This window comes from Protopterus annectens, chromosome 2.part1 (assembly GCF_019279795.1).
Source record: "Protopterus annectens isolate FY-2018-M chromosome 2.part1, PAN1.0, whole genome shotgun sequence".
NCBI lineage: Eukaryota > Metazoa > Chordata > Ceratodontiformes > Protopteridae > Protopterus > Protopterus annectens.
In genome coordinates this window covers 986,695,988-986,709,783 of record NC_056729.1, presented here as the reverse complement: position 1 = coordinate 986,709,783, position 13,796 = coordinate 986,695,988, and positions in this window count along the sequence as shown.

Sequence of the window (13,796 nt, the reverse complement as noted above, 5' to 3'; positions counted from 1 at the left end):
ACTGTTTCAGTATTAATCCCCTTCCTCCACCCCCCTTTCTGGTTTTACTCATTCTTTTTCCTGTGTATACAGTTATTATTCTTTTCATTCCTGTGGCTTCAGTGACAATCCCATTCCTGTTTTTTCAGCAATGATATAGATGTACTCATATTGTCTCCCTGAACCGAGGACAAGAAAGTTCAGAATTTTTGTGCCCATATGTCCCATTTTATACTACCACTCTCATGCTCTAACAAACATATAAATGTGAGGAAGGTGCTCAACACAAGCTTTTGAACACTGGCTGAACATTTGATCCTTGGCAGAATACTTCCCACATAGATAGTAGCTATAACAACAGTGATCTGGTCAAACATCTCCTGTTATGTTATGTTTAGATACACATTGTACACTCCCTCTGCATCTGCATGGGTTTTCAATGAGTATAATGCCTTTTTTCCCATCTTTCTGAGGCACTCTGATTAATCACTTTAGACTGTGTATGCACACAGCATATGACCTTGCACATGTGTAGAATTTGGCTCCAGAAGGATTTGCAAGGATGAATTCAGTAATGCAGGTAGAATGAAAATACCACAGATGAACAGAGCATCATTTTTAAGAGTACACTATCACTGCATTCCTGAAAAGTTTTTGTATGAGACCGCATAGTACATCTCAGTTATTTAATTTAGATGCACAAACACCTGTTATGTATAGCACTCTGCTTTTAGGAGCAACTTAGATTCCTTTTTCTGACTTGTACTTCCTCAGAGTCATAAAATACACACCAGTAATCTGTTGGATTTAAATGCAGAGATTTATGAAACAATTTACATATAGCATGGTTCTATCTGTACCAGAATCAGAAATGTGAAGAATGCATGTAAATGTTTTAAGATGTTTGTGTATTATACTAAACAACTACCCATTCACAAAAGCATGTTTCATAATATATTTATCAGTCTTTTTTTATTTTTCAAGTTTTACTTGTTGGATAACTCATTGCCTTTTTCCTTGGAGTTACCACGATTTAACTGAAATGCATTTCTCAGATAAGGATGCTCCAACACTAAGATTTTAGATGACTAAGGAAGATAAGCAGTCATAAAAAACAAACATTCAATGTAATGAAAGACAACAAAGGCCTCAATATTCGGCACAGTAGTCCAATAATTTTAAAACTAACCATTATGCCAGAACATTCATGGTCTAAATAGGTTGAGTAAAAGGCAAAGCTTTTTAATGGCTTAAGAGAAACGTTGGCTTATTGCACATAATGAAATAACTTCGCTATTTATAGTACTCCATTCTTTTTAGGTGTTTGATACTTTCTAACGTGCTGTCTTTTGAGAAACATTGCAACATTTACCAACTCATTTTAAACCCACTGGGACAAATAAGCCTTAATGATCATTACCTCTTTAAATATGCAGATCCACTATTATGGGCAGTTAGTTTTAATGATATGTAAATGTATACACAGATTGAAATAAAAGGTAGTCTGCATTTGCATTTTATAATTAGATTTAAAAATCATATACTTAATACATACATCAATATAAAGACTGCACACAATTCCAAAATAAAGATTATTTTAAGAAGTGTCTCATTTCTCATATCTCATTAATGATGCTTTATTTTAATTAGCTAAGGATGAGAATTTGCTGTGTTCTGTAAGTATGAAATTCCATTTTCTTTTGTTTTTCTTTCTCTTTCTTTCTTTCTCTTTCTTTCTTCTTTTATTAGTACATTGCTGTGGCTATAATTAAAAAAATGCAGTGCCTATATTCTGTTAACCTGTTTACCAAAGATACCGTGGCATAGTTCATGGATTCTTTTAAAATAGCTCTCTCCATTCAGTTTTTAGAGCAAAGTGATAGAACCCAAAGCAAAAATATAAAGAATGGAAGCAATGATCAACGTTCTTTTAAAGATAAATGAGCCTTGCTAGACTTTTGCTAATTGCATTGCTGTCTTCTGCCAAGACTTTTTTCCATTATTATTATTTTAATGTTAGTTACTTAAATGATTTACTCAAAGATGCAAACACATGGACTACTGAAATCCAGCTTTCATTTATATGGTACATTAAGTTCCTTTCAGGTAGCTCATTGAAGAAAAGTATTACAATTTCATAAATATAGTGCAACCATTTTGTTATTGTTGGGCTGTGTGTGTTCAGGCAGTATACACACACACACACACACACACACACACACACACACACACACACACACACACACACACACACACACACACACACACAAACACATGTGCATACATATATCTATATATATATATATATATATATATATATATATATATATATATATATATATATATATATACACACATATACGACCACCAGAGTTGTGATTCTACCATTTATTAAATAATGTTAAGCTCTATCGTGCTTAAACATACTTCTTCAGGCCATAAAAAACTTTAAAAACAGTCATCTTTAAACACACCATATATTTAGCAAATAAAAAAATCACTAAAATCATCTTCATGGCAACTTGAACTCATTAATGGGACAATGTATGATTCTTTAAAAAAATGTTATCTGTATGTGGTTGAGAGATGGCAAAGGTATTGTAGTGGGTCACATACTGTGTTCTGGCAATGATGAACTGAGAAGACAAATTTCTCTGTGTCAATTATTTATGTATTTGTTCATTCATTTGATCAAGATAAAACATCTGAAGTGTGCAGCCACAGTAACCACAAGTGGCTGTAGTTGATTTGTATGTGCATGCATTTGTATGTGCAGTGGGGGTTGGCACAGATGCTGTCAACAGTTCCTAATTTTACAGCAGGTTCCTGGTATCTTGCTTCATAATTTGGTCCATTCCTCATAACATTTTAGTTTTTCTAGAAAACTGGAGAGGACTGCAGTCACTAAATAATGACAGAAATTTGAGTTTTAGATTTAGTAGTCTTCAAGGAAAAAAAAAACATGTCAATACAAAGGCAGGTGTTCTAACAACTTTATATGTATATAAAGACAATATCTGCCATCGATGTTTGTCCTTTTTCCACCACTATTTTTTTTACCTTTCATCTTGATTCCTGATCTAAGAGGCTGACAGGTAAATGGGGTTACAAGAGGTTGTACACAGTGTACTGACAGCCATACAATGAGAAAATACATTAATGTGTAACAGTTATTTATATATTCTTTCATTTATTTAATCACAATCAAACATTTGCTATGTATAGTAAGAAATACATGAGTGATTGTCCATGATTTTGTTCCATTGCCCACCACTGTTTTGCCTTTGTCCTTGATTCTTGAGTTAAGAGGTTGGGGACATTTGGAGGAGGTGGCCTGCATCCTGTAAATCTGTAGTTTGATATCAGGGGAGCTGAGAAGAAATATTTCTCTTTGACAGTTATTTCTGTATAAGCGGTTGCTACTGATAGTGGTGTGTGTTGTTTGTATGCATACATGTATGTGTGTGTGTGTGTGTGTGTGTGTGTGTGTGTGTGTGTGTGTGTGTGTGTGTGTGTGTGTGTGCGTGTGTGCATATGTGTGTATGAAAGGGTTAAAATAAATTGCTGTGATCAATTATCATTTCTATTTTATTCCAATCTGATATCTGAACTATATACAGTCAATAAATGTGCCTTTAATTACTGGGTATACGCACTGTCTGTGGATGAAAATGATTGACATTGCTTTCATTTGCTAAAGTTAAGCAGTCATTATCCTGATTTTGCAGAAGTGTGAATTTTTGTGAAGCTAGTTGGAATAGTTTATTATGGCTGTTTTAAATGCAATCCTACATCAGAGGTCTATGCAGTCAATAAAGTGGCTGTTATTGATGGGTATTGGGGTTATCAGGGATGAAAATGACTATGTACAGTGGGATAAGGGTTGCAGTGTATCTAACAGTAGCAGATTGGCCATAATTGCTTTCACTTTCCATTAAACTCTGACAGTAGCATTGCACTCAATAAGTGGCTGTCAGTGGAGGTCAGGAGAGGATGTGTGATAGCAACTGAATGTTGGCACAGGAGAGAAATGCTGCCATCTTACATTGCTAGGTTCTTAGGTTGAGTTTCTGGCTATTAGTCTTTTTGTGTGGATTCTATGTGTAATCCCTATCTTTCCCTTTTTTTATCCAGATGTTGTGATATATTTTTCCAGAACCTCAGCTGTATAACTTATGTCTCTGACCATATGTGCTTGTACTTTCATCCTAATTAAACATCACAGAGGTACATATAAGGTAACTATCTTTTTTTCTGGAGTAGGAAGGAAGACACTACTCCCAGACAGGATTTATATATAATTGCAAGCATTTGTCTTCCAAGATTATTGGGGAAATACTACTTCTTTAACTTTGATAATTAAGCTTTGTACACAACTTCTATTACCCAGAAAGAAAGAAAGAAAAAAAATAAGGCTGAATTTCTTTCCTTTGTCATGATTTTTGTTCAGGCCATTATTGGATCAAAATTCTGTAAAAAAAGATATAAGATGCACCTCAGGGCATCTAGAACATTAACACTTCTGGGGACTTATCAGTGCCCAGATGCCATACTTAATTTAATTACTTCTTCCAAGCAATTTACAGCAGAGTCTTGGCTAATTTGGGTGAAATAAAAGGATGCAAAAATGTAAGACAATGTGTGAAAAAAATCAAGACATATGAAACCTGTCCGGATGACATAATGCCAAGATGAGGTCAAAACAGGTGTGAGTCACTGGGGAGGTAAAGCCAGAACCACTGGGCAACACAAGGAGCAATGAGTCATTTGACTTGGACTTCATTTAATCTAAAGTTGGCCTCATTGATTGCAGTCAGACATCTGATGTGTATATAGTAAATAATGACCATAAAGAATGAGTACTGTGACACTGTGGATGAACATGAATGCCCCATCTGTTTGAACACAGATAATGTTTTGGTTTATTTTTTCACAGATAATGTTATTGACCTTTTGTTGTACAACCACTAATTAGCCCCACCCATTCTGTTACTCCGTGTGACTCCCCTTTATGTTGAAGTGATCATTCATCAATGCATTAACTACAGACGTCATCTCATCATGAAATAGCAGCTCATCATTAAGAATAATGCCTAAACTACAGGTTCAGGACATGTCTTATTTTCTACTTTGTGTATAAACCTTTTTTTCAGACACTGAATAAACATGATACTATTTTCTAGATTTAATGGAATCCCCAGTACAATCTGATCAGAAATGCATGAAAAGTGGCCATTCCTTATATTTCTTTACATAGGCCATTTTTGTATTTCCTGTTAGATCCTCTGTACTACTGTTATCATATGGCAATTGTCTCCCCAAAGGGTCTTCTCTTATACTTGCATTACACATATTGTCATGAAACACTTCAAATGTATTTCTTACATAAGCTATCATCAGACCTGCATTAAATAAGTCAAACAAATAGTCAGCCTAATTCTGCTGACTTATATGCTTGGCAAAAAAAAAAAACAAGAACTTCATTTTTTTTCCATGCAAAGGAAATTTAATTCAATAAAAGTGATATTTTTAATGGCTTTAATAAAGCTACTCAAACACATTCGTATGTCTGTAATGAATATAAGGAAAGTTTCCAATTAATGCCGAGGTCTTCAGACTTTCTTCTGCAGATACATGGGTCTACACTCCAGTGGAATGGAGACATTTAAGAGCAGTAATTGCATAGTTGTGATAACTCAAATCCATTTTGTCATTAATTCTTCCAGTGGAAGTATTTTCATTATGCACAACAAGACAGAAATTAATTTCTTAGAAACCCCATAATGCAGATTGTAGCTCAGGTGGTGTTTACTCCTGAAACCTACCTCTTCAAGTATTAAGAAAAATAAGAGGCAAGCCAAATACTAATACCGGAAGGTAAACCCTACAGTTTCAGTAGCCACTCCAACCTCATACTATAAACTACATTTCACATTGCATTTGTTTGTTTGTTTATCACATTGTTAAATGGGAATGCTCAGATGTGAAGTCCCATTTTCACTAGTACTAGCAGAAGTACTGCAGAAAAAAATATACACTGATGATAACAATACAATACAGTTTACACAGCAACCAATTAATAACATGCCAGTAGCATAATACAAACTCTGTGGACAAATGAGGTTAACTGACCAAAACAAAACAAAAAAAAAACATTAGTTGCTGTATTAAATATTATCAGTGGCAGATGTAACCAAAATGACACATAGTTCACAGCCCTTATATATATATATATATATATATATATATATATATATATATAGAACCATATATATATATATATATACAGTATTTAAAAATTCTACAATGGCATTAGGATCTAACAATAATTTCAAATGTGCCTACATCACAGACAAACATGAAAGAAAACAATCAGTAAAAGTACAGATGATACCGATGATGAAAAATAGATGTATACATTATCACACACTAAGAACTGACCTCTGAATTATATATCCCATTTCTGGTATATGAGCCAACCACAGTGTTGAACATTTTCACATTTGGTGCTAATACAATCATATTTATCATGTTCCATGCTTTCACTGCTCTAAGAATTCTCTTCTCTTGATTAAAATGTGGAAACCTGGGACAATGGCAAGGTAAGTACTATCCGTTGTCACAATTTTTGGGGGAGTTAAAAGGCTCTCATTTTCAAGATGCCAGATGATTGTTAACAAAATCTTTAAACATGTTGGTATTAAATCTTCTCTAAAAACACTAACAGAGTGCAGTCCTGATTTCTTTAATCTGTTCATGTGAATGATCTCCCTTCATACTCATCTTTATTCACCAGAACTGGTCACAGTACTTTCAATATGTGAATAATCAACAAATTTGCTAAGCCATATTCCCACTGTTATGTAATATAGTCATAAATATGAAAAATAAAAACAGACTCAAAATCAACCCCTGTGGCACACCTCTGTTGATGATTATACTGTCTAAAATACTTGTAATTCTAGCCTTGCAGATTCTGCCAAGCCAGGCATTTTTCACAGAAGATTAAGGCTAGGAGGTATTAATGAGCTGCTTCTGGTATTCCAGGGCTTGATTCCCTTGTCCTCCATTTGCTTACTATGTAACTCTGGCAATGCTCTGCAGACAGTAAGCTAGGCTCTTTAGTTGTCGCCTAGACTGCATGCTTACTAACTACCTGTGAACCTTTTATAGCTACTTTCAGTTCTGCCATGGTTGATAATATGACATAGTGTGGAACACTGAATCAAATGCTTTCGATAAGTCAAAATACATAAATTCTACAGACAAATCCAAATCCAGGAGTTTAATCAGGTTGAAGAAAAAGATACTGCTTATTATTTTGTAAGAATTAATTGTTTTCATAGATACCATAATAGATAGGTCAAACCATAACAGGGAACAATTACAATGCAGTGTCAGTAGTCTATAAACATATATTTGAGGGGTCTCTTTGTGAAGTATGAAGATATGTCCACCTTAGACAGCTAAAGTACACATTCATCACTTCAGAGAAGAGATCACCAGTTTTCCATGACATAATCCAGTCAATGGTTAACTAATTCATAAATGATATTGAACTTTCTGATCATGATGGCCTTTTCATTAACTCTCACTTGGACACAGACCAAAAGGAAAGTAGGCCACGGATGATGGACAATCTGATTAGTTCAACTCAGGAAGTAAGGCACTGGATAGCTGGAGCTATCAACCAACACATGACATTTAATCTATTGGGCAATATTCCCATCTTTCAATGGTGGGAGAATCTATAGAGGGAATTGAAACCTCTCTGCATGGCTGAAAAGGTGAAACTATTATCACAAAATGTAAAGAGCAAAGAATCATGTTCTTCAGAAATATATATCCATATAAGAAAGACAGGCTATTGAATGACTCTAAGAAAGGTAAACAATGATGAGGTCTGACCATTAGGGATAAATCCCAGTTGCACATTAATGGAGGCTTATTTCAAGCTTGGGACTTGTCTTGTAAACCATGTAGATATATTGTTTATCAACTAAAGAAGAAAATGGCAAGCCACACAATGACACCAGTAAGGCAAACACATTGGTTTCTTCACTGTCTAGAATATATTATTACCTCCTTTGTACATTACTATAATGGGTTTTAGATTGCCCAGTCTAAATCTCTGGCTGATAGGCTATCCACTGGGAGTTTTCTCAGTTGACTGTCCTATCCATAACTAAGTGCTTCAGACTACATTATGCTTATTGCTTTGTGACAGAGATAGAATTCATTAGGGCAATATAATCTACTCCTGTGGAAAACCACAGCCTGTGATGGACTAGGGATGGGCTGTATGTGATACTTGGTTTGGATATAACTTGGCCCTTGCTCCCATTATTTTGCACAATGGTTTTGGTGGAAACGCTCCTAAATATAAAAGGTCTCATTTTTTTTTCTAGCAGAACCATGGAGAGATACTAGATTGGCAAATACTACTATCTTGCTTATTAATACACAAGGCAAGCTGCATACCCCAGTCTTAACTTTGACACTTCAAGCTTGTATGTACTATATGTACTACTTACGTTATGTGTTTTGAAACAAGCAACAATGTTTTTATGTATGTTTTCAGGATGAAATACATTAACTATGTTGATGATAGGGTTAAAAAAGTGACTCAGTTTTTTAGCAGTTAATTGGATAATGGATTTATTGAAGGAGTATAAGAAGGTGGTGTTTTTACAGTTTTGTTAGTTCTGAAAAAGTCCTGGAGTTGAACGAAAGCACTTAACTTGTATTTTAATAAATGGATTGTATATTACCTCTTGGCTGAATACCATGGAGTTATTTGTTATAAGGATATGGAAAACCCTGAGAACTCCTCAGCTAATGGAGAAAGGACTAACTTCATGATGACCACCAATGATAAACCTTCCAACAGTGGACATAGACAAAATAGGCTGGTTGGTGATATATGTACTTATGGGGACCCATTACCATTGGGTCCTGACGTCAGAAGGAAAACTATCCATCCAGAGGCCCAGGTGTCTAGGATGGCTGATAATGATTTGTCCACTTTTCTGGTTTCTCCCCTTCCTGTCGCTTGAAAAAAGCTGAATGGCAATATTTGTTTGGAGAGCAGAGGATGAATGAAACAGAAGTTACAACCAGACATGGACAACAGATCCTTGAAGAGGATGTGGTCACAGGCTGAAAATCATTAATATGGAACATTTACTCCTGGTATTTATCCTTGGATGAACAATCAGTCTTAGATAAAGACTTAAGTTTTATACCAGCTCAATGATCCTCATTAACTGAGACTTTGGCCCTCTTCAAAAGGAACCTTGATGATTGCATGGGAGATAGAAAATTCACCCCGGGAATCACATCAGTCGACCTGCTAGACAAGGGTCCAGGGAAGTAAATACTGTGGGATGAAATAGCCAGGGAATTGTTATAGCTAGGCTTGTACAGACTGATAGCCTAGTACCAACCTATGAACCTATTATTGGTCTAAATGTTTTTATGAAATGTTGCTTTAAAAATGATGTTTAAAGATTCAGTGCCTGAACATAATGCTGTTAGTTTTAGGAAACCCAGTTCATTAATACCAGCAATACAGCCTGTACTTGATGTATTTAGTTAGATTTGTGAAAGAGATATTCATACTTTGTGTGAAGATGATAAGAATGTTAAAACTTTTAATAATCTTATGAAACATGAGAAACGGGCTTTGAATTCACTGATGAAAGACCTTGCTATAGTTATAAGACTTGCTGACAAGGGTGGTCTTACTGTGGTTATGGATAGATCCTTTTATTACTTGACCATGAATGCCTTATTAAGTGATAGTTCCACATACACTATGATCACTTATGAAAATATTTTAGACATAGAGGAACGAATTCAACGTATGCTAAATAACTGTTTAGTTTGCAGGTTGATCTGTTTAGAGTTGTAAAACTATTTGATTGTAAAAGAACCCTTAATTCATATTATACAAGGTTTACCAAAAGTTCATAAAGACCAATATAACCCTCCTTTCAGACCAATTGTAGCAGGGAGGAATTGTTGTATAGAAACTTTCTCAGTTTGTGTTGAGAAACACTTGAGACCAATCATTGATGAAAATGAACATGTGCTGAGAGATTCCAAACAGTTTCTACAGAAACTATTTTTCTTTAGTCTACACCATACATTTGATCAGCCATTTATATTTTTGACTATGGATGTTCAATCTCTCTTTACGAAAATTTCTAATACTTATGGCCGTGAAGCGATGAGAAGTTATCTCTTAGAACATAGTGATTTTGACCATAAGTTTATTGATTAACTTTGTTTATTTATGGAGATCGTATTGGAGAATAATGTGTTCCTTTTTGATCAACAATATTACTTGTAGAATGATGGCATGGCTATGGGCACATCCAGTGCCAATAGTTACGTCAGCATGGTAATGGCATGGTGGGAAGACCAAACCACAATCAAGAGTGTATGGTTTGGGAGAAACATAATGTTCTATAAGAATTTGTGGATGATGTCTTTTTGATTTGGAGAGGATGTGAAAATGAATTAAACATAATTTTATGCATATATTAATTCCTCACTTTCATTTTTGAAATTTACCATTACGAGTTCCCAGGAAAGGATACATTTTTTTAGATGTTGATATTATTAGGAAATGTGATGGTAGTATCACAACTGGTGTTTATAGAAACCATGTCATCGGAACACATACTTGCACAGACACAGTATGCACCATTGGCACATCTTTCATAATATTACTGAGGGCCAAGGTCTGCTCACCTCTAGACTTTATGCAAATGATGATGATTGTAAGGAGGAACTTGACAAGTTAAGTGGCAAGTTCCATGATAGAGGTTACTGTGATAGTGAGCTATCAGCATGTATGAATCAAGTGCTGAATGCAAGAAACAAGACAGAGAAACCTTATTTTTCTGATGATACTACAGGGGACTTTAGAACCATTAGACCAAATAACTTTAACCAACTAAGCATTCCACTGTATTTTAGTAGTGATTGTGATGTGATTATATGCATTATTGAAAGACATTGGTCACTGTTAACTTTGGATCCCATGATTAAAAATATAGTGGGTGATTATTGTAGATTCTGCTTTAAGAACAAGCAGAATTTTTGTAGGATGTTATGCTATCCTCAAAGTTAAGATAGCACTTGTTTGTCACCTTTGCTGATGGATACTAGACCCTGCTCCACCTGTCAATATTGCCATTTATTGATTCCATTTCTGATTTCAGACATCCTGACACTGGACATCTTTTTAGGTTCAAGGTCAAGGCCGATAGTGAATCTGAGAATGTGGTGTACTTAGCGGTATACCAAGCATGTCAAGCCTTTTATTAGGCAAGACGAACAGAATGTTGAGACATTGTATAAGAGAACACCTATATAATATTAGGCTTGGTATATAGAATAATGCATTAGCTAAACATGTTACTGATAAATGTCCCCATCATGCATTCAGATTTAAGGTAGTGGACATTATCAAGCCAAGTGATAGGAAAGGTGACATCAGGGTTTCCACAGAATCCGTAGAAGCTAAATGGATAATAAGGATGCAAGCTGAAAGGGGTGTGGTCTTAATGAAAGGGTGTCACTGAAACCATTTCTGAAATTAAGAAGTGTGCTATGATAACTTGGTTTCCGTTATTCACATGTTCTGTATTTATTTTAAATATTATCATTATTTTCATGTACATGTAAAGTATTCTTTCTTTTAAAAATGTTTTATTCACATTTATTGTGGTGTGGCTTTAATGAGATGGCTTCTTTGATTGGTCACATAAGATATGGCTATTGTTAGTTACCATGGTTACATGGTAACAATTAATATTTAATCTGAATGTGATTATGGTTCTGAATGGCCTGAAGAAGCAATGGGCTGCCATTGAGAAAGCACTTACCTTTTCTGTATGGTTTATTAAAGTACTTCATTTTTAGAATACTCATTTCTATTGATTATTCACTGGCTTTTTGAATGCTGAACACTAGAGATTACATTGGACTCACCCCTTTCCCTTGTTGTTGTTGGATTGTTATGAGGCTCCTTATGTCTAGAGATGTGTGCAATGGGAAAGCACAAAATTAATTGAGTTTTAAAAACATATTTCATAACTGTTTTATGAATTGATTTCATATATGCAGCATCTGAAGAGTGAAATGAATTTCCTTCTAAGGTATATTTTATCAACCAGATGAAAGGATTGTTACATATTTCTAAGTTATTATATCTGATAAACTTATAAGAATTTAATAAAATCTGTTACTGAATGGTTTGCCATTGACTATTATAAGCCGAGTCTATCCAGAGTATAATATAATTAAAATTTAAAGCAGTGGAATAAGATTTCTACATCTAGAAAGCTAATACCACCATACTCCAATAATGGTGTATGATTTGTATAAGAAATTATTGGCTTTTTAGGATACCATAAGGATAAAGTTAGCATGATTTGTATAAGAAATTCTTGGCTTTTTAGGATACCATAAGGATAAAGTTAGCATTTTTTCCATTTTATTTAAAGTTTTTTGTCAGGTTTTAAATATATTGAATGAAATATATATGTAAGTTTGGGCAATGTCACCATGTTAATAAGTACTAACCTATCTTCAAAAATAAACAAAACATTAATTCCATTTTTAATAAGAAAGCACAATTTTTCAATTATTTTTTTCCAAATTGTTATTAATAATCTTATTCACATCTTGATAGGTTTTTATTCCTAAATATTTTATTTTCCTTCCCTATATTTATATTTTTTCTTTAAACTTACTATCTAGTAATTGAGTTTCATAGTATAGTACTAGGCTATCTGCTCTGGGGCATTTGTAAGCCTAGCCATAGTGATGTGGCTTTTGCCACCCCATGAAATGGTACAACAATGTACAGAATAAATCTAGAATACTGTGCCTCTGTCTAGTAGTGACACAGTGAAGGTCCCCTTATATAATAAAATTAGTTTACTGTGCCCCTGTCTAGCAGTGACACAGATGTGACCCCTGGGGTAAACTTACGATCTCCCATCCACTCATCAAGATTTCTCTTGAAGAGAGTCAGTGAGGGGCTCTGCCTAATATGAACTGGGATCCTGTATTCAGTTTTATTATTATTAAATTTCAGCAGTGATACTTCTTCAAATTATTCAATTTCCTCATCTATTTCTTCATTTGAATAATTCAAATCTCTTACAACTAGTAAAATATCATCTGAAAAAAGTTGAATTGATAATCTCTATTAATAGAGAATCCATCAAATTTTCCATTGCTTCTTATACTATTAGCTAAGGGTCTGATAACTAATGCAAATACTAGAGGTTAAAAGGAACACTTTTGCTTTGTGCTTTTGTTCAAAGTGAATCCTTGAGAAATGTAATATCCAATGTTAAGATTTGCTTTGGAGTCTCTATTCATGTTCTTTAATAATCCAATAAATTGCTCTAGAAATGCAAACATTTCTAAAGTTTTAAACAAGTAGTTCAATTCTATAAAATCTCTTGAAATCTAAGCTAATTAGAGCCAATATCTTGTTCATTCATTTTGCTAAATCTAAGATAGCTACTACCCTTTTTATATTATGATATGTTAATCTATTGACTGCAAATCCTGTTTGATCTTTATTAATTAATCTACTATATATCTTAATCTTGTAGGGAAGATCAGAGTAAATATTTTATAGCTTGCATTTAATAATGAATAGGTCAATATGAAGAAACCAACTTTTTCTTGTTCAAGTATAGGTGACATTACAGAAAATTTCCATGATGGAGTAATTATGTTGGCACTATGGATTATCCTGAAAATGTCACTCAATAATTCTAAAATAT